General features: G+C 44.6%; 1 long non-coding RNA gene across 1 annotated transcript; it reads left to right on the plus strand.

Annotated features, from left to right (window-relative positions):
• Nucleotides 1–440: 440 nt before the first annotated feature.
• On the plus strand, nucleotides 441–23,219 carry LOC115471249. Its single transcript, XR_003942307.1, has 3 exons — nucleotides 441–521; nucleotides 15,675–15,679; nucleotides 23,207–23,219. It is a non-coding gene; the product is annotated as an uncharacterized LOC115471249 (long non-coding RNA).
• Nucleotides 23,220–24,867: the final 1,648 nt, after the last annotated feature.

Consider the following 24,867-nt stretch of genomic DNA (forward strand, 5'->3'; position numbering starts at 1 on the left):
TGAATGAATGGAGGAGGCTGTAGGCAGCTCAGCGTCCCTACAATTTTGGGGTTCGCATCTGCTGTCGGGTGCTGCTGCAGCCCGACTCCAACCGGCAGCCGCAAAATGTTCTCCGCTATCCGCCCCCTCCCAACCCTCCCACAAACACAGCTCTTCCCCTTCCCCTCTCAAATCACCGCCACAGCAGAGAGAAGCTTAGCCAAGGGCAGCGCTGATCTTACCGGCAGAGGCTGCGAAGCCGGGTGGCTGCAAGGCTCCGGCACTACGGGGTTCCAGAGCGTGGTGCTGAACGGACAGCTCCCTACTAGACGGTCCAGCCGCACTGCGCCTGCGCGGTGTGCTGCAACAAGCACCGAACAAAGCCGGCAGGAGACAGCTGGAGAAAGATCAGAGGGAACGGGACAGTCCCTCGATCCTTAGGCCCACCCACAGAGACGACAGCGTCAAGCTCCGAGTAAACGACAGCAGCAGAGAGCTGGGGAACTCAAGAGAGCAGAAGAGTCATACGATCTTAACTGGGGGTCCACAGGGACAAGAGCTCTCGGCTTGGAACAAAGACAGCAAAAGAGGGCTGGGGGAGAACTTCATAGAGAGCAGGACAGCAACAACCCACAAGGATAAGAGCGACAGACTCTGGAAGGATTAAAAAAAAAAAAAAAAATCAGACGAAAGCTAGGTTACAAGATCAGAGCGAGTGAGCTCAGGGGAGAGCGGTGTATGCGCTGAATAACAAATAACAAGGGAGAGCTGTTAGGGATGAAGAGGGAGGAGGAGGCTCCGAGAGACGCATCTCCCAAAGCTAAGAAGGGAAAAAACATCCGAGACTTCCCACAAAAAGAATGAGCAGGCAAATATCTGTGTAATCCTAACAGAAACAAGAGAAATAGCAGCACCAGAAGCTTCAAATTGTCCTTGCTGTTTCCTTTCATTTTTTTTCTGTTCTATTTTTTCTCTTTTTAGTCAGCACATATGTTATTTAGATCATACCTGTTTATAGGTAGCCCAAGGTGAGTGCATTTCTGTATTTCCCTAACCCCAGGGTGCTTACTATCTAAGGGTAGATTTACGAAAACGCACAACCGTTGGTGCGTGCTGTCCGTTTTGTGCAAAATGGGACTTGACTTTTAATATATGCTAATTCAGTAGCCTAATGTGGTAAATCTAACCCTGAGTTGGTGCAGACAATGAAGTGACTAGTTTAAGGATATAAGAAGCATCAGTGGGATTTGAACCCCAGCCCCCTGCGGCCTTACCACAAGGCTACTACTCCTTCCAAAATGATCATATCAATAAAATTATCTGAATCTGAGACAAGGACAATCACAAGATCCTTAATGATAGCAGCCTTAGGCCCTCAACAAATAGTGCAGATGAGAAAGATGATTGGGGGATGGGAGACCACAGGGAGAGTGATAGGATCTAGGAAGGAAGCATGTTTTATTTACTTAAAATATTATAATCTGTCAACTTTCTAAACAATCAAGGTGACTTTCAAGCTACATGCAACTCAATCATACAACTCAAAAATTCTTAACAGTTGCAGCTCCCATTCTATTCATAACACCAAACTGTACCCATAAACACCAGAAAAAGATTACAGAAGATGTTTAAATCCTCTCACTGGCCCTGTTCACAATTTGTTTTTCTGTTAATCTATTCCATAAATTTAAACAATAGCAAAATCAAGGGTTTTGTTTGTGGCTGACACTAAATTTCTTCTGATTAGAGGCAGGAAGTTCCGCAATACATACTGAAAGAGGGGAGAACCCTGTATACTAATCTTTACATTTCTCTTTTAAGTACTGAGGACCTTGGTCATGTAACACTTTAAAAACCTCAAAAAGAGCCTTAAAAACCAATTCAGTTTTCAATTGGAAGCCAATGAAGTTCTGCCTAGACAGGCAAGATGTGCTCTTTCCACCCCTATCTACTTATCAGCCTAGCTTCTTCAATACCTTCTTCGATAACTCCAAACACACAATATTAAAATATTCTAACCATGATACTAATATTACATGCGAGATGAAAGCACATATTGCTCTTATAAACAAGGACAGAGCACAGGAAGTTACCTTAAAAAATGAAAGACATGTAAAACTGCTGCTACTTGTGTTCCCATACTCATCACTATCAAATGCCAACCCTAAGCTCTTCACCTGATGTATTATTTTTATAAATGATGGTCCAGTATTCTCCCCCTCCCTAAAGGGGGGGGGGGGCACCAGGGCCCAATAAGACAGCATGATGAACATCAGCAGGACTAGGAAGCCAACATATCAAATAGTTGAAAAAAAAGTGGGCCTGGCAAGCATGCAGTCTTTGCCTCTTCACCGTTTTCATCTCCATGGCCCTGATAGCCTTTCACAGCTTCCTCAGCTAGGCAGAGAAAGGGTATAATTCTTAGATCACCTAAAGTTAGGCACCAGGATGTTGCAACCTAGGTACAGATTCTACAACAACAGCTGAATGCACAACTGCTGTTATAGAATACAGCCAAAAAAATACTGGCTCTCACCTACTGATTCTATAACTAATAGAGCAAAACAAAAAATATAGTAGAGAGCATACTAAGAGTAACTCTATACTCTTATCAAATCATGTGAGGTAGAGTCTCATATAGCAAAACACGGCAACTGTCACTTCACTCCCTCGGTGAATCTGTGCTCATGTATGTTTTTTAATCATTGACTCTTCCCCCAACCTACCTATGCTGAAATCGCCTTTACAATTACTCATTTAATCATAACAACGCATAGGTATAACGTCGTGGTTGCGTGACACTTATCTTCACTGCTAACGTTAGCGTGAGGCAGTGAAGAGGCATGTCAAACAATCTGGTGTTAAAGCTCTCCCTTGACGAAGCTTAGATTGCGAAAGGGGCTCATGGCACGCCAGTATGATAAGATAAGGGTCACGCAACCACGACGTTATACCTATGCGTTGTTATGATTAAATGAGTAATTGTAAAGGCAATTTCAGCATAGGTAGGTTGGGGGAAGAGTCAATGATTAAAAAACATACATGAGCACAGATTCACCGAGGGAGTGAAGTGACAGTAGCCGTGTTTTGCTATATGAGACTCTACCTCACATGATTTGATAAGATTATAGAGTTACTCCTAGTACGTTCTCTACTATATTTTTTGTTTTGCTCTATTAGTTATAGAATACAAGCATAAGTTTGCATTTATGCACCTAAATTTAGGTGTGATACTTATGCCAGCCAAATGGCCGATGTTTAAATTCCCATACCTAACTATAGGCAGTTAAGCGCATAAATGCTAGCATTATATAACCTGAGTGCATAACTGCCAGACACACCCACGACCCACCCAAGCCCCTCCCAGATCCATGCCCTCTTGGAGTTGGATACTGTGGAATATGAGGAGTCCTTTTACTACACAGTGGTAGGGCTAACATGCAGGTAGTATGCGCCAAATTGACACTACTGCATGGGTAACACAGATGCCCAATGGTATTTTGAAATTTGGCACGCACTGCTTCCCACTTAGAAAATATTTTTCTAATTTCTTTCACGGGAGCATTCCCTGTGCTAATTGGCAGTGCAGCCACATTGGCGCGCACTTCATGATTATTGTGTGGTTAGCACATGAGCCCTTTCCACTTTTGATCGTGGCACACGGCCATTTACTGCTCCATATTATAAAAGCCTTTTTGCCCCAGCTATGGTAAAAATTGGCCCAGTGCGCACCAATTTCATGCATCCAAACTACCGCAGGCCACTTTTACCGCAGCTTAGTGAAAGGGCCCCGGTGTGCACAACCTATAGCTGTCTTAAATAAGTGACCCAGGCAGCTGGGAGACAGTTGGAACTTAGAAGCAACTCAGGAGTCACTCAGAATGAATAAGATAGATGAGAATAGAATAAAGGTTGGATATACTCAGTAAAGAGGAAGACAGGAGGAGGAGGTGGAGGAGTAAGTGCTTTTGGGACCATTCACAAAGCACAGCAAAAATACTTTGTAGTTTGTCTCTTTGAAATGCTGTTTAAGCTATCCCAAGAGCACATACTAGTTTGATTGAGATATAAGTGCTTTTGCTGAAGAAGATTAGTAGCAAAGTGAGACTGTTGTGTTGCTGTGGGAGGCTGGCAAAAGTTGGAACAACAGAAGCCATCCTACAGTGCAATGTGGAAAATTCTAAGGACTGTTGGCATTCAAGTGACAGTATTTTTGTGGAGTATGACTGCATTTACCTGTTAAGGATTTCTTTTGCAGCATATAAAACAGAATGCTGCTCAGAGAGCCCCACATTTTTAAAAGGTAACAATCTTACTTCTCGAGCTATCACTCAGCTTATGACTATTCTTGCTCTGAGGATGAATTTTATATCTACAGCTCCCCAGCACTTTTCCATAAAGATCTTCACATTGATTGTGCTGTCAGGTTCCAGCTTCATCAGATCACCCATCTAGATATGCAACTATCACTTTCCTCAAGACATTTATCTGAATTAATCTAAATTGAATGGATCAAGGTTTACACTGTTTTATGGTCACACTTAATCTTAATTGACTTGCTAGCTTAGGAATAGGTAGAAAAATGTTAGCATAGTTCAACTCTTTATATATATATATATATATATATATATATATATATATATATTAGTAAAAAAAAGCCCCGTTTCTGATGCAAATGAAATGGGGGCTAGCAAGGTTTTCTTCTGTGTGCATGTGGGAGTGTGTGTGTCCCTGCCCTCTGCCCTCTCTCCCTTCCCCTGTGCTGTCTGTCCCCTCCCCCCTCGGAGTCGAGTCCTTCAGTGTTAAGTTTCTTGCTGTGCTGTGTTTGTGTTACAGAGATAGTGAGGGCTTCTGCCCTCTCTCCCCTCCCCCCTCTGAGTCCTTCACTGTTACAGAGAGAGCAATTTGATTTCGTACTTTGCTGTGTTTTCCTTCACTGTTTGTGTTACAGAGAGAGCGAGGGCGGGGCAGACACTCATGGGGAAACCGGATATCTCTCCCCCTTCACACTTCCGGCTGGAGGCTGGTGGTGCCTTATATATATATATATATATATATATATATACACACATAAACACCAATTTGAGGTTAGACAGGGAGTAGATATTTCCATGTGGTTTATGTCAAGCTTGAGAGTCCCTCAGGGATCAGCCCTATCAGCAATCCTGTTTAATATCTATATAACTCAGATTTGTAAATTATTTTCCTGCCTAGTGCCTAAGGTTAAATTATAGACTTTATGCTGATGATTTATAGTCTTTTTTTTCCAACAGAGGGTTTGGTAAGTTCAGATATTCAACTTCTCATTCTTTGTATCAATTTTATAAAACAATGGATGTCAGCAAAACATTTTCAACTGAGTGTGAGCAAAAAAGCAAGTAATATTTTTAACTAGATCAAAGACAATATCCTGCCCAGAAAAGTTTTCATTGAAGCTCAATTCCTATACTTAAAGAAGTTCTCTACCTGGGTATACTGTTGGATTCATCCTTGCATTCCCAGTTGACATCACTAATTATAACTATATTTTTCAAATTATAATTGATGAGAAGGCTACGGAACTTTCTTACTCCTGAAAATTTTAGGTTAATAATTCAAAGTACAATAGGTGGAAAATTATTGGCATGGTTCAACTCTGTGGGCATTACAAGTTGCACAGAACTCCGCAGCTGGATTAGTGTTCGAAGTTTAAGCATATCATACTTATTCTGTCTGAACTCCACTGGCTTCCTATAGTGTGGCAGATTCAACTTAAAGTGTTGTTGTTGGTCTATAAACATTGAACAATGAAGGCCCATGATCATAGCAGCAATACTGACAATCTATCGCTCCTCACAAATTTTGCAATCAGCCTAGAATTATTTATTAGATGTATTTTCATTCCCCACCATAAACTTATAAGAACTCTGCTCCAGTAATTTCAAGGTTGCAGGTTCTCAATTATGGAACACTTTGCACATCGAGCTATGAAAGATAGAACAAGTGTTGTCATTTGTCCGCTGCTTCCATTACCAACGACTGTAGATTTTTAGTTCAGTGGAATGGATTCTGTGAACATATTCTGGATATCTTAGCCCCCCTTAAAATTAAGCCTCAGCTCACTCGCAGAGTGTCTCCCTTGTTTGACCAATCCCTTCTCTCTCTCAAGAGACACTGCAGAAAGCTTGAAATGCAGTGGTCCAAAAGTAGATCTGATGTTAATAGACTGCTTTGGAGAAGAGCTGTTAGGGATTACAAAGATAAAATTCTGGAGGCTAAAATAAGGTATTTCACTGAACAGATTAGGGGCATTAAATTAAATATCCACAAACACTATCAGTTAGTGCACAGAGGTCACAGTTACCAATGTGATTATGCCTACAGCACAACAGCTGGCTTCCCACTTTGAGTTGAAAATAGAAACTATTAGGAGGGCAGTTCTCCAGTCCCCTGACAACAATGCCGCTCTTCTTGTGTCGCGGGAAGATCACAGGGCTGGTATCCCTGCTGATAGACATTGGCCTTCTTTTCAGTTACCTTCCTCTGATACAGTTAAATTCTTCCTTTCAAAGTATTCCTCGTCCCATTGTATCCTTGATGCCTGCCCAAGTAATCTTCTGAAGAATGCCCCTAGCTTATTCATTGAACTTCTGGGGGGAACATATATCTTTCTTGCTTACTCAAAGCCTCTTACCAGCTGAGAGGGGTTCTATAATTTTAACCCCTATTCCTAAAACTTCCTCAGGCTCATTGAGTGACGTTGCCAACTACAGGCCAGTTGCTTCCATCCCCTTATTGGTCAAGGTGATCGAAGGAATTGTAGCAGCCCAAGTCTCTGACTATCTTTACAGCTTTCGTCTCCTGCACATGTTCCAGTCTGGCTTCAGGCCGTACTATAGTACTGAGACTTTTTAACCACTTTAGTTTCTGCCTTCAGGGAGGAAATTTGTTTAGGCAACAAGGTCCTGGTTATGCAATCTAACACATCAAGAGCCTTTGATGTGGCGGATCATGATCTTTTGTTAAGTTTACTAGACCAATTTGGGATTTCTGAGAAAGTCTTGTCCTGGTTTCAGGGCTTCCTAAAGTGTATGTCTTACAGAGTAAAAATGTTGGGTGCATTATCATCGCCATGGTCTCCAAATTGTGGTATGCCGCACGGCTCACCCCTATCTCCAATATTATTTAATGTCATGATGGCTCCACTAAAGGGGGAGATTTGAGTCAATGGGATTCCATCCTTTTATCTACACAGATGTTACTATTTACACCCCTTTTCAAGGTGACATCCAGGGAATTCTATATAGGATTAAAACTGGCCTTGATTTAATGGAATCCTGGGCCTCTGAATTCAGTCTAAAATTAAATCAGAAGAAGACTAAATTTTTGGTAATAACTAATCTGTTTGACCATGAGCCCTGAAGCAATTTTAGCACTGACTGTATTTCTTATCCTTTGGAGTCCACTCTACAAATTTTAGGGGTTGTTGTTGATCAGCACTTTGACTCTCAGGTGTCCTCGGTGGTTACTAAAACTTTTAAATTAACTTTGGAAGCTGAAGCACATTAGGCCCTTTTTTCAATTGATATTTTCAGGTTACTTGTTCAGTCTCTTGTTTTGGCCCAATTTGATTATTGTAATTCTATCTACGCAGGGTGTAAAGAATGTATCATAAGGAAACTGCAAACTGCCCAAGATACTGCGATTAGACTTGTCATGCATGTACCACGCTTTGAGAGGGCTACTCCTTTGCTGATACATTTGCATTGGCTTCCCATTAGGGCCAGGATTGTATTCAAACTCTGTGCTCTCATATCTCAGGTTTTGGATGGTATTGAGCCTGACTATATGTGGCCCCTTCTTACTCTGCCTTCTCACAGCATCTTCATTTTCCTACCTGTTAAAGTAGTTTATAAATCTATATATTCAGCTACTTTTTTATACTAAGGAACTAAATGGTGAAATTCCTTGCTGAAAAATATATAATCCCAAATGATTATTTGGTTTTTCATAAGTTTTTGAAATCTTTCCTTTTCTAAACATTTCTGTCAATTGATCCTGGTGCCTAATCTCATAAGTACATAAGCATTGCCATACTGGGAAAGACCAAAGGTCCATCAAGCCCAGCATCCTGTTTCCAACAGTGGCCAATCCAGGTCACAAATACATGGCAAGATCACAAAAAAGTACAAAACATTCTATACTGCTTATCCCAGAAATACTGGATTTTCCCCAAGTCCATTTAATAATGGTCTATGGACTTTTACTTTAGGAAGCTGTCCAAACCTTTTTAAAACTCCGCTAAGCTAACCGCCTTTACCACATTCTCTGGCAACGAATTCCAGAGTTTAATTACACGTTGAGTGAAGAAACATTTTCTCCGATTCATTTTAAATTTAATACATTGTAGCTTGATCGCATGCCCCCTAGTCCTAGTATTTTTGGAAAGCGTAAACAGATGCTTCACATCTACCCGTTCCACTCCACTCACTATTTTATAGACCTTTATCATATCTTCCCTCAGCTGCCTTTTCTTCAAGCTGAACAGCCCTAGCTGCTTTAGCCTTTCCTCATAGGGAAGTCATCCCATCCCCTTTATTATTTTCGTCGCCCTTCTCTACACCTTTTCCAATTCCACTATATCTTTTTTGAGATACGGCGACCAGAATTGAACACAATATTTGAGGTGTGGTTGCACCATGGAGTGATACAAAGGCATTATAACATCCTCATTTTTGTTTTCCATTCCTTTCCTAATAATACCTAACATTCTATTTGCTTTCTTAGCAACAGCAGCACACTGAGCAGAAGGTTTCAACGTATCATCAACGACGACACCTAGATCCCTTTCTTGGTCCGTGACTCCTAACGTGGAACCTTGCATGACGTAGCTATAATTCGGGTTCCTCTTTCCCACATACATCACTTTGCACTTGCTCACATTAAACGTCATCTGCCATTTAGATGCCCAGTCGCCCAGTCTCGTAAGGTCCTCTTGTAATTTTTCACAATCCTCCCGCAATTTAACGACTTTGAATAACTTTGTGTCATCAGCAAATTTAATTACCTCATTAGTTACTCCCATCTCTAAGTATCAACAACTTGGAAAGCTAAAGATGGACAAAGCCATGGGACTGGACGGGATCCACCCCAGAATATTGAGGGAGCTCAGGGAGGTTCTGGCGGGTCCTCTTAAAGATTTGTTTAATAAATCCTTGGAGACGGGAGAGGTTCCGAGGGATTGGAGAATGGCGGATGTGGTCCCTCTTCACAAAAGTGGTGATAGGGAAGAAGCTGGAAACTACAGGCCGGTAAGCCTCACTTTGGTTATTGGAAAAGTAATGGAAGCCATGCTGAAGGAAAGGATAGTGAATTTCCTGGAAGCCAATAAGTTGCAAGATCCGAGACAACATGGTTTTACCAGAGGGAAATCGTGCCAAATGAATCTCATTGACTTCTTTGATTGGGTAGCTGGAGAATTAAATCATCGACGTGCTATAGACGTAATCTACTTAGATTTTAGCAAAGCTTTTGACACGGTTCCCCACAGGAGGCTCTTAAATAAACTCGATGGGCTGAAGATAGGTCCCGAAGTGGTGAACTGGATTAGGAACTGGTTGACAGACAGACGACAGAGGGTGGTGGTAAATGGAGTTCGCTCGAAGGAGGGAAAGGTGAGTAGTGGAGTGCCTCAGGGATCGGTGCTGGGGCCGATTCTGTTCAATATATTTGTGAGTGACATTGCCGAAGGGTTAGAAGGTAAAGCTTGCCTATTTGCGGATGATACTAAGATTTGCAACAGAGTGGACACCCAGGAGGGAGTGGAAAGCATGAAAAAGGATCTGAGGAAGCTAGAAGAATGGTCTAAGGTTTGGCAATTAAAATTCAATGCGAAGAAATGCAAAGTGATGCACTTAGGGAGTAGAAACCCAAGAGAGACTTATGTGTTAGGCGGTGAGAGTCTGATAGGTACTGAGGGGGAGAGGGATCTTGGGGTGATAGTATCCGAGGATCTGAAGGCGACGAAACAGTGTGATAAGGCGGTGGCTGTAGCGAGAAGGTTGCTAGGCTGTATAGAGAGAGGTGTGATCAGCAGAAGAAAGGAAGTGTTGATGCCCCTGTACAAGTTGTTGGTCAGGCCCCACCTGGAGTATTGTGTTCAGTTTTGGAGGCCGTACCTTGCGAAGGAGAGGACATGAAATGAGGTTGAAGGGGGGGGGGCAGCCTCAGGAAAGATGTCAGGAAGTATTTTTTCATGGAGAGGGTGGTGGATGCTTGGAATGCCCTCCCGCGGGAGGTGGTGGAGATGAAAACGGTAACGGAATTCAAACATGCATGGGATATGCATAAAGGAATCCTGTGCAGAAGGAATGGATCCTCAGAAGCTTAGCCGAAATTGGGTGGCAGAGCAGGTGGGGGGAAGAGGGGTTGGTGGTTGGGAGTCGAGGATGGTGGAGGGCAGACTTGTGCGGTCTGTGCCGGGGCCGGTGGTGGGAGGTGGGACTGGTGGTTGGGAGGCGGGAAGTACTGCTGCGCAGACTTGTACGGTCTGTGCCCTGAACAAGGCAGGTACAAATCAAGGTAAGGTTTACACATATGTTTGTCTTGTTGGGCAGACTGGATGGACCGTGCAGGTCTTTTTCTGCCGTCATCAACTATGTTACTATGTTACTATTTGTAAATATGTTAAAAAACAGCGGCCCCAAGACAGACCCCTGGGGAACCCCACTAACTACCCTTCATCATTGAGAATACTGACCATTTAACCCTACTCTCTGTTTTCTGTCTTTTAACCAGTTTTTAATCCACAATAAAATACTACCTCCTATCCCATGACTCTCCCATTTCCTCTGGAGTCTTTCATGAGGTACTTTGTCAAACACCTTCTGAAAATCCAGATGCACAATATCAACTGGCTCACCTTTAGCCACATGTTTGTTCACCCCTTCAAAAAAATGTAGTAGATTGGTGAGGCAAGATTTCCCTTCACTAAACCCATGTTGAATTTGTCTCATTAATCCATGCTTTTGAATATGCTCTGTAATTTTGTTCTTAATAATAGTCTCTACCATTTTGCCCGGCACCGACGTCAGACTCACCAGTCTATAATTTCCCAGATCTCCTCTGGAACCTTTTTTAAAAATCGGCGTTACATTGGCCACCCTCCAATCTCCCGGTGCCACGCTCGATTTTAAGGATAAATTACATATTACTAATAGCTCCGCAAGCTCATTTTTCAGTTCTATCAGTACTTTGGGATGAATACCATCCGGACCAGGAGATTTGCTACTCTTCAGTTTGTAGAACTGCCCCATTACATCCTCCAGGTTTACAGAAAATTCATTAAGTTTCTCCGACTCGTCAGCTTCGAATATCATTTCCGGCACCGGTATCCCACCTAAATGTTCCTCGGTGAAGACCGAAGCAAAGAATTCATTTAATCTCTCTGCTACGGCTTAGTCTTCCCTGATCGCCCCTTTTACTCCTCGTTTATCTAGCGGTCCTGGTCCAACCAATTCTTTTGCTGGCTTCTTGCTTTTAATATACCTAAAAAATTTTTACTATGTGTTTTTGCCCCCAACGCAATCTTTTTTTCAAAGTCACTCTTAGCCTTCCTTATCAGCGCTTTCCATTTGACTTGACATTCCTTATGATGTTTCTTATTATTTTCAGTCAGTTCCTTCTTCCATTTTCTGAAAGATTTTCTTTTAGCTCTAATAGCTTTCTTCACCTCACTTTTTAACCACGCCGGCTGTCGTTTGGTCTTCCGTCCTTCTTTCTTAAAACGCTGAATACATTTGGCCTGGGCTTCCAGGATGGTGTTTTTGAACAGCACCCATGCCTGATGTAAATTTTTGACCCTCGCAGCCACTCCTCTAAGTTTATTTTCACCGTTCTTCTCATTTTATCATAGTCTCCTCTTTTAAAGTTAAACGCTAATGTATTTGATTTCCTATCCAGCTTATAATCGAACGAGAAAAACGCCCAAGTTCCGACCTAAATCGGGAGATGGGCGTTTATCTCACAAAAACGAATAACGCGGTATAATCAAAAGCCGAATTTGGGACGCTTTCAACTGCACTCCGTCGCGGATGCGGACAAAGTGGACGGGGGCGTGTCAAAGGCGTGTCGAAGGCGGAACTGGGGCGTGGTTATCACCCGAACAGAGATGGGCGCCCTTCGCCGATAATGGATGCGTTTGTAGCTAGAATTTAGGGCACTTTTCCTGGACCCTGTTTTTTCACGAATAAGGCCCCAAAAAGTGCCCTAAATGACCAGATTACCCCCAGAGGGAATCGGGGATGACCTCCCCTGACTCCCCCAGTGGTCACTAACCCCCTCCCACCACAAAAAAATGATGTTTCACAACTTTTATTTTCACCCTCAAATGTCATACCCTCCTCCCAGGCAGCAGTATGCAGGTCCCTGGAGCAGTTGTTAGGGGGTGCAGTGGACGTCAGGCAGGTGGACCCAGGCCCATCCCCCCTACCTGTTACAATTGTGCTGCTTAATGCTTATTAGTCGTCCAACCCCCCCAAACCCACTGTACCCACGTGTAGGTGCCCCTCTTCACCCCTTAGGGCTATAGTAATGGTGTAGACTTGTGGGCAGTGGGTTTTGAGGGGGATTTGGGGGGCTCAACACACAAGGGAAGGGTGCTATGCACCTGGGAGCTCTTTTACCTTTTTTTTGTTTTGTAAAAGTGCCCCCTAGGGTGCCCGGTTGGTGTCCTGGCATGTGAGGGGGACCAGTGCACTACGAATCCTGGCCCCTCCCACGAACAAATGCCTTGGATTTATTCGTTTTTGAGCTGGGCTCTTTCCTTTTCCATTATCGCTGAAAAGCAAAAACGCCCAGCTCACACATTGGCGAATAAAACATGGGCGTCTATTTTTTATCGATAATACGGTTCGGTCCGCCCCTTCACGGACCCGTTCTCGGAGATTAACGCCCATGGAGATAGGCGTTTCTGTTCCATTATGCCCCTCTATGTATACTTACTTCAAAGCTAATATCAAATCCCATCATATTATGATCACTGTTATCAAGCAGCCCCAGCACCATTACCTCCTGCACCAGATCATGCGCTCCACTAAGGCCTAGGTCTAGAATTTTTCCTTCTCTCGTCGGCTCCTGTACCAGCTGCTCCATAAAGCTGTCCTTGATTTCATCAAAGGAATTTTACCTCCCTAGCATGCCCCGATGTTACATTTACCAGGATGTTTCAAGAAGATGAAGTGTTTGTTTCGCATTGGAACATGATTTTAAATAGGTGTTCGTTGGATTTAATGGTGCTCTTGGTAAAACGATCACAGGAGCAAATTGTGTTGGAAAAACAACGTTGTCATGATTTGTTGAAAGCTCAAGAAACCGCCAACAATTTTGCAGATGAACATAAGGAGTTACTATTTAAAATGGAGAAATTTCAGAAAGAATTAAAAATGCAAAAAATAAAAAAATTTCAGCGTGATGAACGAGATTATGGGGAAGGCTATGTATACCCATGGATGAGAAAGGATCAAGTGGATAAAGGTAGTAATAAGAAAGAAACTAGGTTTCAATTTACTTCAAATAGTTCTAGTAGTGGTGAAGATGCAGATGAAACGTCTGGGGAATAAAACAACAGCACGCGAGGAAGACAGGGGAACAAAGGTTGGCGCGCTCGAGGACGAGGATACAGAGGCCAGGGTCAACGGCCACAAACGAGATCACAACGGCACGTCCAGCAGTGGTGAATTTGTCCACTAGGATATTAAGTGTAGATGAAGTGAGTGTGTTAAGCAGAGGACTCACATTTATACCAACTAATTTTCATGATGCTTTTCAAATACGTATGGACGTGGAAAAATTTATTCGTAAATTAAATTTGAAATTATTTTTTTCGACATCTCAACAGGAACAGATATTGGACAGGTCAATAGTAAGTGAACCTTCAAAATGGACCCCTTCTGGAGCGTTGGATGCGGGGTTAGCTACTTTTAAGAAATGCATTCTTCATGACTTGGAGAGAGAAGAGGCAGTATTGCCAAAACGGGGTTTAAATCTAAATGCTGGAGAACGCATTGCTTTAAGAGATTTGAAGAAAGATGTAGCCATTGTCATTCGTAAAGCAGACAAAGGTGGGGCAGTGGTCATCCAGAATACAACTGATTATATGGCGGAAATATCTCGCCAATTATCTGACACGACTACTTATGAAGAAGTCGTGGATGATCCCTCTATTCGAGTACAAGCCATGCTTCAAGACTTGTTGTTTGAGGGTAGAAGTTCAGGATTTCTTATCAAAAAGGAATTGACTTTTTTGGATTTTCGGGGCTTTAAAATTCCCGTATTCTACACTTTGCCTAAAATTCATAAAAATATGGTTCAACCGCCAGGGCGTCCTATAGTATCAGCTAGGGGATCGTTATTAGAACGTCCAGCTCAATTTATAGACAAGATTTTGCAACCTTTTTTGTCAAAAATAGAGTCGTATGTGAAGGACAGTTCTCATTTTTTAAGACTCTTGGAAACAAAAAGAGCTGAAATGGATGGGACTACATTGTTGGTGACATTAGATGTGTGTTCGCTTTACACCTCTATTCCTCAAAATGAAGCGATTGGGATTTTGGAACAAATCTTGAATAAAAGAGAACGGCCCCATTTAGTTCCCACAGATTTTGTATTAAACCTCATCCGGATCACATTAGCTGAAAATTATTTCACCTGTAATAAGAAATATTATATACAGAAATCAGGGGTTTCTATGGGAGCAGCATGTTCGCCTACTATTGCAAATTTGTTCATGGAACATTTTGAATGCGAGTGGGTGTACAATTCAAGATGGAAACAGATGTTGAGAAGTTGGTGGCGGTACATAGACGACATTTTTGTTCTTTGGGGCGGCACTGCCACAGAATTGCATGAATTTGTGACATATCTTAATGAATGTCATGAGACAATTAAATTTGAACACGCCTATAGTGAGGTTTCTATCTCCTTTTGGATGTACAGGTTCAGGTCGCTCAAAGTAAATTAGAAACGTCGGTGTTCGTTAAATCCACGGACCGGAATACTACATTGCATTTCCAAAGTATGCACCCGAGTCATTGCAAGACAAATGTCCCCTTTGCACAATTTTTGCGATACCGTAAAATTTGTTCCACCACTGAGAGATATTTTCAACAAACATCTTATTTACAACATAAATTACAAGATAGAGGTTATCCGAAGTCCTTGGTATCACGAGCAAGAAAACGGGCTTATTATAATCATAGAGAATGGTTACTGAATCCAAATAACAGTACAGTGGAACAACAAGAGGTGGTGACTTTTGTAACAAAATACAATACCCACACAAATAGGATGATAAAGGTCATCAAAAAACATATAGCAATGTTGCATATTTATCCTTGTTTCCAGGATTTAAGGATTTTGTTTGCTTATCAAAGACAGAGCAATTTGAACGATTTGCTATGTGTAGCGGACACATGGAATCGTGAGGCACAATTGGCTGCCAGAATAGGACATCATAAAGCATGTGGGCAGTGCTCTGTGTGTCACATTATGTTGGATGTGGATGCATTTGTGGATTCTTGCACGGGAAAATCGTATCATTTAAAGTCCTGTACGGATTGTCAATCCATGAATGTGATTTACTTATTAAAATGCACTTGCAATTTGTATTATGTGGGACAAACCTCTAGAATGCTAAAAACGCGATTGATTGAACATAGACACTGTATACAGGCTAAGAAAACATATGAACCTCTTGTTTCACATTGTCTCTTGAAACAACATGAGTTTGGTGATTTACAGTGTGTGGTCCTGGAGCAAATTCAGATTTCAGAACGCAGAGGGGATATAAGAAAGAAATTAAGACAGAAAGAGCAAAGATGGATTTACACGCTGCAAACCGTAATCCCTAAAGGGTTGAACATTTCAATTGAATGGAAAGCTTTTCTGTGAATTGGATGTCTGCCAATAAAGTTATTGTGTTGAATTTATTACGTTTGAGAACAAGGAAATGACGTATATATAGAAGAAGGAAGTGAGATTCGCGTTTAAGACGCCAACCGGAGGCAGTTGAATGCGGTGAAGTTGAATGATGGAAATCAGCTGTCTGGATTAAAGTTTTTGCCCTTGAAACAGCCTATTCGGGGCGAAACAGGGTCTCCTGTTGGGCTTTGGAAATAGATGAAGACTGGACAGTTCTAAGAACATTTAAGTTAAGTAGTTTTTTCTTTCACCGAATGTTTTGGATTAGTTGCCTTCACCTTTGAGTATTGTGTTAGGTGTATGTGCACGCAGTATATGAATAAGAAGAGTGGAGTTTTTTTTGTGAAGACTAGTGATTGAAGAAGTGGGGTGCTCCACAGATATATGGTGGTTTCCACACAGGAGCATTCTCTAGGATTTCTGAAGTCTTTTTTTCTCCACATTTCATATATGTTAGCGATCACACACCTCCAATACCCAGGTATATAATAGTGGAATTTGTGGGTTATATATTTTGGTAATTGAAATCACCCATTATTATTGCGTTGCCTAGTTTGTTTGCGTCCCTAATTTCCTTTAACATTTCTGCATCCATCTGTTCATCCAGGCCAGGCGGACTTTAGTACACTCCTATCACTATCCTTTTCCCCTTTACACATGGAATTTCAATCCACAATGATTCCAAGAAGTGTTTTGTTTCCTGCAGAATTTTCAATCTATTTGATTCAAGGCTCTCGTTAATATACAATGCTACCCCTCCACCAATTCAATCCACCCTATCACTACGATATAATTTGTACCCCGGTATGACAGTGTCCCACTGGTTATCCTCCTTCCACCAGGTCTCAGAGATGCCTATTATATCTAATTTTTCATTTAGTGCAATATATTCTAACTCTCCCATCTTATTTCTTAGGCTCCTGACATTCGCATACAGACATTTCAAACTATGTTTCTTGTTCCTATTTACCTCATGCTTAGTACTTGACAGTATTAATTTGCAATCTTTTGTCTGATTTTTATTTTATTTAAGGACACCTGATCTACTACAGTCTCTTTTGCACCCTCACTATCAGGATACCCTATCTTCCCTGTTTTGGTGATATCTTTGAAAGATACCTTATCCCGAACCATGCACTTTTGAGCGACTGTTGGCCTTCCCCCCATTTCTAGTTTAAAAGCTGCTGTATCTCCTTTTTAAATGCCGATGCCAGCAGCCTGGTCCCACCCTGGTTAAGGTGGAGCCCATCCTTTCGGAATAGGCTCCCCTTTCCCCAGAATGTTGCCCAGTTCCTAACAAATCTAAAACCTTCCTCTCTGCACCATCGTCTCATCCATGCACTGAGATTCCAGAGCTCTGCCTGTCTCTTGGGCCCTGCACATGGAACAGGTAGCATTTCAGAAAATGCTACCCTAGAAGAAGCCTCCATACAACAAGCTGTATGGAGGCTTTGTTGAAGAGTGGTTTTGATTTTTCTGCTTTGGCAGTCCAGGCAGCTTCTTTAGTAGCTAGGCCTTGTTTCTTCTGGTCTGAGAGGGTCCTAGATGGAGCTTTGGATAATCTCACCTTGATAGATGCCAAAATGGCAAAGCTTGAGAGGGACTCAGCCCTTTTGGCAGATGCTTTATATGATTTGATGAGGGCCTCGTCTAAATCTATGGCCTTAGGTGTGGCTGCAAGGCGTTCTCTTTGGCTTTGAGGTTGGTCAGCAGATGCGACTTCTTAGTCTAAGCTAAGTAGGCTCCCTTTGATTGGAGAGGAGTTAGACAAGCTAGTCCACAGTCTAGGAGATTCTAAGGTACCTAGACTTGCTGAAGACCAGCCTAGAGTGTCAGACCGCGGCCTTTTTTTTTTTTCACTGGTATAGACCGGGCATAGTGCCTCCGGTACAGCTGTCCCAGTTCTTTCAGAGGAATCCGTCCTTTTGAGGAGTTCGAAGAGGAGGCAGGGATGCAGGAGCTTTTTTTCAGGCAACTATCCATCCTGCTTAGTGAAGGTTTCAAGATCCAGCCTCTGATTCCTGTGGGAGCTCGTTTAGCACAGTTCTATTTGAGGTGAGCCCAGATTACCTCAGATCAGTGGGTGCTAAGGTTATTCAAGACGGATAAGCCTTAGAATTTGTGTTGCATCTTTCAGATACCTTCCTGGAGTCTTCTGCAGCCTGTTTGTCCAGTTCCCTCTTCAGAGCTTAGTCAGGGGCGCTATTCCATTTATTTTGTCGTCCTCCAGAAAGAAGAATCTTTTCGACCACGGGACCTCAAAGCGGTCAATCTGACTCAGTTTTCATATGGACACTCTTTGGTCAGTCATAGTAGCTGTTCTGTCCGGGGACTTTTTGACTGCATTGGATTTAACAGAGGCCTATCTGCATTTTCCAATTCGGCCCATGCATCGGCATTTTCTTCACTTTGCAGTGTTGGGCAAACATTATCAGTTTCAGGCTCTGCCCTTCAGTCTGGCTACAGCTCCTCACACATTTACAAAAGTCATGGTGGTAGTGGCAGTAGCTCTCAGAATGGAAGGTATTCTAGTTCATCCTTACCTGGACAATTGCCTGTTCAGGGCAAACTCATATCAGGAGAGTCTACAAGTCACAGCTCATGTGGTCCAGTTCCTACAGTCCCTTAGTTGGGTGGTCAACTCTCAAAAGAGTCACTTAGTGCTCTCAGTCACTAGACTATCTAGGAGTATCTTTCAACACTCTGCAGAGTCGAGTATTTCTTCCCTAGGCCAAAATTCTCAAGTTACAGACTCAATTTTGAACATTTCTGCATGGGTCAGTGCCATGTTCAAGGGATTATCTTCGGATTTGGGGCTCCATTGCAGTGACGATAGAAGCAGTGCCTTAGGCCAGGGCACACATTAGATCTCTGCAGAAGTCCCTACTGCCCAGATGGTTGCCGCAGAGGTTCCCTGCAAGTGAGATTGTCACTGCAGGCTTGGGAGCGCGGCAGCCTCCATTGGTGGCTTCGGATGACCAACCTGTCCAAGGGGATGCTCCTGGATCTGCTGCAGTGGAAAGTAGTCATAGCAGATACCAGCCTCAGAGGTTGGGGACCTCACTGTCAGGGATAGTATGTACAGGGTCTTTGGTCTCGGCCAAAGACATCCTGCTTGATCAACCTCTTTGAAACCAGAGCAATTCAGTTGGCACTGGAAGCGTTTTGCCGTGTACTAGTAGGCGAGTCGGTACACATCCTCTCAGACAAAGCCACAGCAGTGGCTTATGTCAATCAGCAGGGGCGAACGAGAAGTCGTCAGTTGGAACAGGAAGCGGTGCAGATCATGAGTTGGGCGGAGCTTCATCTGGCCGCCCTCTCGGCATCCTATGGTGCGGGAACAACGAATGTTCAGGCGGATTTTCTCAGTCGCAACTCTCTAAACCCCGGAGAATGGGCTCTCAGTGCAACAGCATTTCAGGCAGTTGTAAATCATTGGGGGCTTCCGGTCATGGATCTGTTCACCTCAAATCTCAATGCAAAGTGCCACGATTCTTCAGTCAAAGAAGAGATCTCAAAGTGAAGGGCGTAGATGCTCTTCTCCATCCTTGGCCCTCAGGGCTTCTGTATACATTTCCTCCGTGGTCCCTTCTGGGACACCTAAGTCAAAGGATCGAGGTGCACCAGGGTCTTGTAATCTTAATAGCGCTGGATTGGCCTTGCAGGCCTTGGTATGATGATCTCATGTGGCTTCTCATCAGCCCTTAGCTCAAATTGCCAGAATCTCACGGTCTCCTAGTCCAGGACCCAGTGGTTCATCTAGACCTGGCTCAATTTTGTCTTACTGATTGGCTCTTGAGCGGGCTCGGTTGACAAAGAGGATTTACTCCACCAATGTGATTACCACGATGCTTCAGTTGTGTTGTCATTCAACTTTTCTGAGTTATATCAGGACTTGGTGGGTTTTCGAGGCTTGATGTTCAGATCGGGACATTTCTCCACTTCGGTGGCAGAAGCTTTGGATTTTTTACAGTGAGCTTTTGATAAAGGCCTGGCAATAGCTTCTTTTAAAGTCCAAATTGTGGCACTGTTGTGTTTTCAGGGGTGCATTCAGGGAAAGGCCTTAGCTAGTTATCCGGATATAACTTGGTTCCTTCACGGAGCAGGTCTCATTATTCCTCCTTCTAGGGCCATCTTTCCGGCTTGGAACCTTAATTTGGTTCTCTCGGTTCTTACTAGGTCTCTCTTTGAGTTAACATCCTGTTCTCTGAACGATTTGACGCTGAAGACAGTAATTTTGGTAGCCATTGCTTCAGATAGGAGAGTATAGGAATTGCAGGTGTTTTCCTGTCGGTCTCCATTTTTGAAATTTTCTAAGGAGCAGGTAGTTTTATGCCCCGTCCCTTCCTTTCTCCCTAAGGACTTGTCGCAGTTTCATTTGTCCCAGTTGGTAGTTTTGCCTGTGTTAGGTTCTGCCTCTGGACTGGAGGATCAGCGATGTTTGAGGAAGCTAGATCTCGGTAGAGTTCGGAAGCACTATTTGAAGTCTACAAAGCACTTTAGATGGATAGATCGTCTGTTCCTGCTGATGTGAGGTTCCTGTAAAGGTTAGGTGGCGTCTAAACCCACTATTTCTAGGTGACTTAAAGAGATGATTGCCTCTGCTTACCTTCTTTCTGGGAAAACTATTCCAGAAGGGGTCTCCATGGTAACTATACCTCAGTGCTGCCATGGGGGCATTATCTCCAAGTGCAGTAGTTTCAGCAAAAAAAAATTTCTGGAAGGTGGCTGGCTTTCATCCTGAAGGTCACAGGTTTAAGGCTGGATTGTGTATCATATTAGAAGCTGTGGCCCTCAGCTCCTTTTTATATGGGGCATATTTTACTTCACTATCCCATACTGCTTGCCTTGACAAGCAGTTCATTCAGTGGTGTGCTGGAACCGGCTTGCACCGACTCGCAAGAGCCGCTTGTTAATTTTTATGACATCTTGCGAGCCGGTTGTTGAGGCAGGGCGAGCCGGTTCCCAGTGCCTCTCCTCCCCCCCCCCCCCCCCCCCCCACCCCAGCAGCGAGTCCCAGCACATACCTAAAGCCTTAATGGATTCTTCGGGGCAGGAAAGATCCCCAGTCTTTCCTACCCACTGCCCGCGCCGACTATCCACTGCCTCATCTCTTTAAAAATGGCTGCTGAAACTTCCGGTGGCGGCCTAGACCGCCCTTGTAAGTCTCAGCAGCCATTTTAAAGACAGGCAGCGCAGCAGGCAGAAAGTTTGTTGCCAGGTGTTGTTGGACGTGCGCTTCCTTCCTGTGTCTCGCGGTGGTGCTCTGTGACTGGGCGGCGGCTGCTGCTGCTGTTGCTGTGAGTCACGCACTGAGATCAGAGTTCTTCCCGCCCTTCCTGGGAGTGTGTGAGAAGAACTGCGGCGTCGGCGTCTGGTTCCCGCTCCCTCTGTCAGCAAGTAAAGATGGATGCGGCATGCGGGTCTGGACTGGAGAAGGAGTGCAGCACGCAGGGAGGGCTCTTCCAGACTATCGTCAATGACATGAAGGTAAACGGAGCTGCCGCACCTTTCCCCCTACATCCGGTAAAAGGGGGGGAGGTGGTGAGGCTGGGGTCAGATGCCCTGGGGCTGGTGAGCGAGCGGTGACCCTTTCGTCTCGGGATGTGTCCGGGGTGATGGTGAACGCCACAGGGGGGCGGATTTTCCTTCCTTCCTTCCTTCAGGTGAAAAGACTGAAGACGCCTCCTCCATTGATGGTGGACTCTGAACAGCTGTTGAATGGGGACGGTGTACCGTGCCTGTTGAATGTCGCTGCCAACTTGTCCAGGGGTTGCCTAGAGTTAGCTGATGCTCTTTTCTGCTCTGGCCACTGGCTATTACTTTTCAAGGTTTCCCCCCAGAAGGCTAATGAAAATTGCATGACTTTAGGTTTAGGAGGTCACCCAGGTTTCCTAGTGCATTAATTTCTGCTCACCCTTCATGCCCCCTTCCCCCCCCCAGCTATAGCCAGCTCTGCAATATTGGGGGGGGGGGGCGCAGAGGTGGACGGGGGGCGCCGAGGTGGACCGGGGAGAGGGCCTGTTGTTAAAAATTTACCAGCACACCACTGAGTTCATTGCATAGCTGGGATAGCTAACCCTACACTACAGAGCCAAAGGTTATCTGTGTTGGTTTCCCACAGCAGCTCTGCTCTTCTAGTATTGCAATCTGACATTGGTCAAACTTTTGCATACCAGCTCCAGCTTCCACTGTATCAGCGGCACCTCTAGCTAGCTGTATGTTGTAGTGTCTCTAGGCTTTTATTGTACTATTAGACTTCTTCTTTGTATTGGACAGCTAGCTATATTGCAGAGCTACTTCAACTTAACATTCTTCTCTGCACTTCTCTAGGAAGCATTTCTGCTGTTTCCTTTTTGTCCCCCTCTTCTGCGGTTTCTCCTGTTGGCCATTCTGGGCCCTCATGTTCAGTTCCGGTCTTTGCCTTTAGGCATGGCTACAGTTCCACGCACCTTTTCCTAGGTTTGGGAGTGTTGCGGCATTCTCCTCAAGGATGGCATCAGAGTACATCCTGCTCTAGATGAGTACCGAGAGTCAATCTGACTCTTCCTGGGTCTTCTTGCTGTTGGAATCCTTAGGCTGGATGGTCACCTTTCAGATGAGCCATCTTGTCCCGTACCAGACAGCTCTGGTATGATTTTTTCTTGATCGAGAAATGGAGGATCTAGCCTCAGACTCAGGTGCGCAGTCTGCTCGGGGTGCCGAGTCCTTGGGCCTGGCTGTACGTTCATGTCTTGGGCTCTGTGATGGCCACTTTGGAGGTAGTGCTGTGGGCAGTGGTCACATGCAACATCTACAGCTCTCGCTTCTCGGCAGGTGGTCTCCTGTGTCCCAGGAGTGTCAGCGGCGTCTTCCGTAGCTGTTCTCGGCATGGTTGCACATGAACTGGTGGCTCCGCAATTCCTTCCTGCGGAAGGGATGCCTTGGTGCCTCCGCAGTGAATGGTGGTGGTCACGGATGCAAGTCTCTGAGGCTTGAGAGCCTTTTACCTCCTTCTTCCACCTCTGGGGCAGTGGATGGCATGGGAGACAGTGTGGCTGATCTCCCGCCTGGACCTGCTTTTGATGTTGTTCGTCTTCTAGCCTTTTGGGACATGTTGCAGGCCAGGTGGTGCTTGTGCCGTTGGAGAATATGACGATGATGGCTTCTTCGACAGGGTAGGACTCAGAGTCAGACCCTGGCCACCGGGGCATGCCGTCCCATGGAGTGGGCAGAGGAATTCGTGTTCAGTTTTTTCACGGCCCACTTCGCGGACTTTTCATATGGTGAGCTCTCTTTCTCTGCCATCTTCTCCTGGTCTCGACAGAATGGTTATTCCGCACCAGTGCTTCTCCAGTTTGGCCTGAGGTAGAGAGCTCCAGAGGTAGATCTGATGGCATCCTGGCTGGACACCAAGGTGCCTTCTTTCTTCTGTCATTGGAGAGAGGGTGATTCGGCAGGGCTGGTTGTTCAGCTACTTCCTTAGCTGGAGGACGTTCTTCAATGGTGTTTCCTCCGTGACCTATCTGTGGCTGAGTTCTTTTCAGATTGCTTGCCACTGGGGTGGAGTCATTCTGGTAGCTCCAGATTGACCAAGGCGCCCTTGGTATGTGGATCTGGTGTGGCTCCTGGTGGCGCCTCCGTTTTGGATTCCACTCGACTCCGGACTCTTCCTTCAGAGTCCGTTACAGAGTGGAGGATCCCTCTCGCTTTGGTCTTATGGCCTGGTTTTTTGAGAGGTCGACTCTGAGGAACAGAGTTCTTTGGACACAGTGATTGCTACTCTATTGCAAGCTTCTATGTGGTCCACTTCGACAGCTTATTCTCGGGTGTAGAGGGGTTTTTTTGAGGCATGGTTGCAGCCCACGCTTGGTCTCCATTACGGGCGTCTGTTCCTTAGCAATTGCTTTCTTTCTGCAGGACAGGCTGCAGAAGGGCCTGGCCTCTAATTTGCTTCAGGTGCAGGTGGCAGTAACCTGCTTCTGGGAGAGAGTGTCGGGCTCTTCTCTGGCTTCGCACCCGGATGTAGTGCATTTCTTGCGGATTGCTTTGCTCCTTTGCTGCTGCGACCTTGTTCGCTCTGAAACCTCGTTCTTCTTCTCCGAGCCTTGCTTTGGGCTCCTTGTCTACCGAGCATTGCTTTGGACTCTTTTTGATCCTTTGCGGAAGGCTTCACTTATGAGCTTACTCATCAGCTATGTTATTGGTTGCCAATTCTTCGGCACTCAGAGTGTCTGAATTTTTAGCACTGCCATGCTGAACTTCTTTTCTGAAATTTGCTGAGTCTGGAGTGACCTTGCGTACGGTTCCTCCTTTTCTTGCCGGCTATGGTTTGGCTTTTCTTCTTTATCAGCCTCTCTTTCTTCCCTCCTTTTGGGAGGGGGATTTTCACATGGTGTACACGGTGCTTCGTCTGCTGGATGTTCAGAGGGTTTTCCTCCAGCATTCACAGATGTTGCATGTTTTTCGGCGTTCAGATCTTCTCTTTGTCCTTGCTGTGGGAGGGTGGCCTCTGATCAGACTTTTTCTCATTGGATTGCAGATACTTTGTTTCCGTGGATTTTTTGGAAGGTTGGGTCCTGCGGTTGGCATTGCAGGCTTGTTCCATGAGGTTACCGTCTACCTCTTGGGAAGAACAGGTGTGCTTTCGCTATTCATATGCTGCCTTTGCAGTGGTGGTTCTGTCTCGGAGAGCAACGACTTCCCACTCTAGTTAGGGATTGCTTTGGTACATCCCACCAGTTTCTGGATTCATCTGCTGCATACACTAAGGAAGGTAAAATTATGCCTTACATAGAAACATGATGGCAGATAAAGGCCATATGACCTTGCCAGTCTGCCCATCCTCGGTAACCCCTAATTCTTTCTGTTCCTAAGCGATCCCACATGTTTATCCCATGCCTTTTTTAATTCTGGAACAGTCCTCGACTCCACCACCTCCACCAAGAAGCC

This window comes from Microcaecilia unicolor, chromosome 5 (genome assembly GCF_901765095.1).
Source record: "Microcaecilia unicolor chromosome 5, aMicUni1.1, whole genome shotgun sequence".
NCBI classification, from domain to species: Eukaryota; Metazoa; Chordata; class Amphibia; order Gymnophiona; family Siphonopidae; genus Microcaecilia; species Microcaecilia unicolor.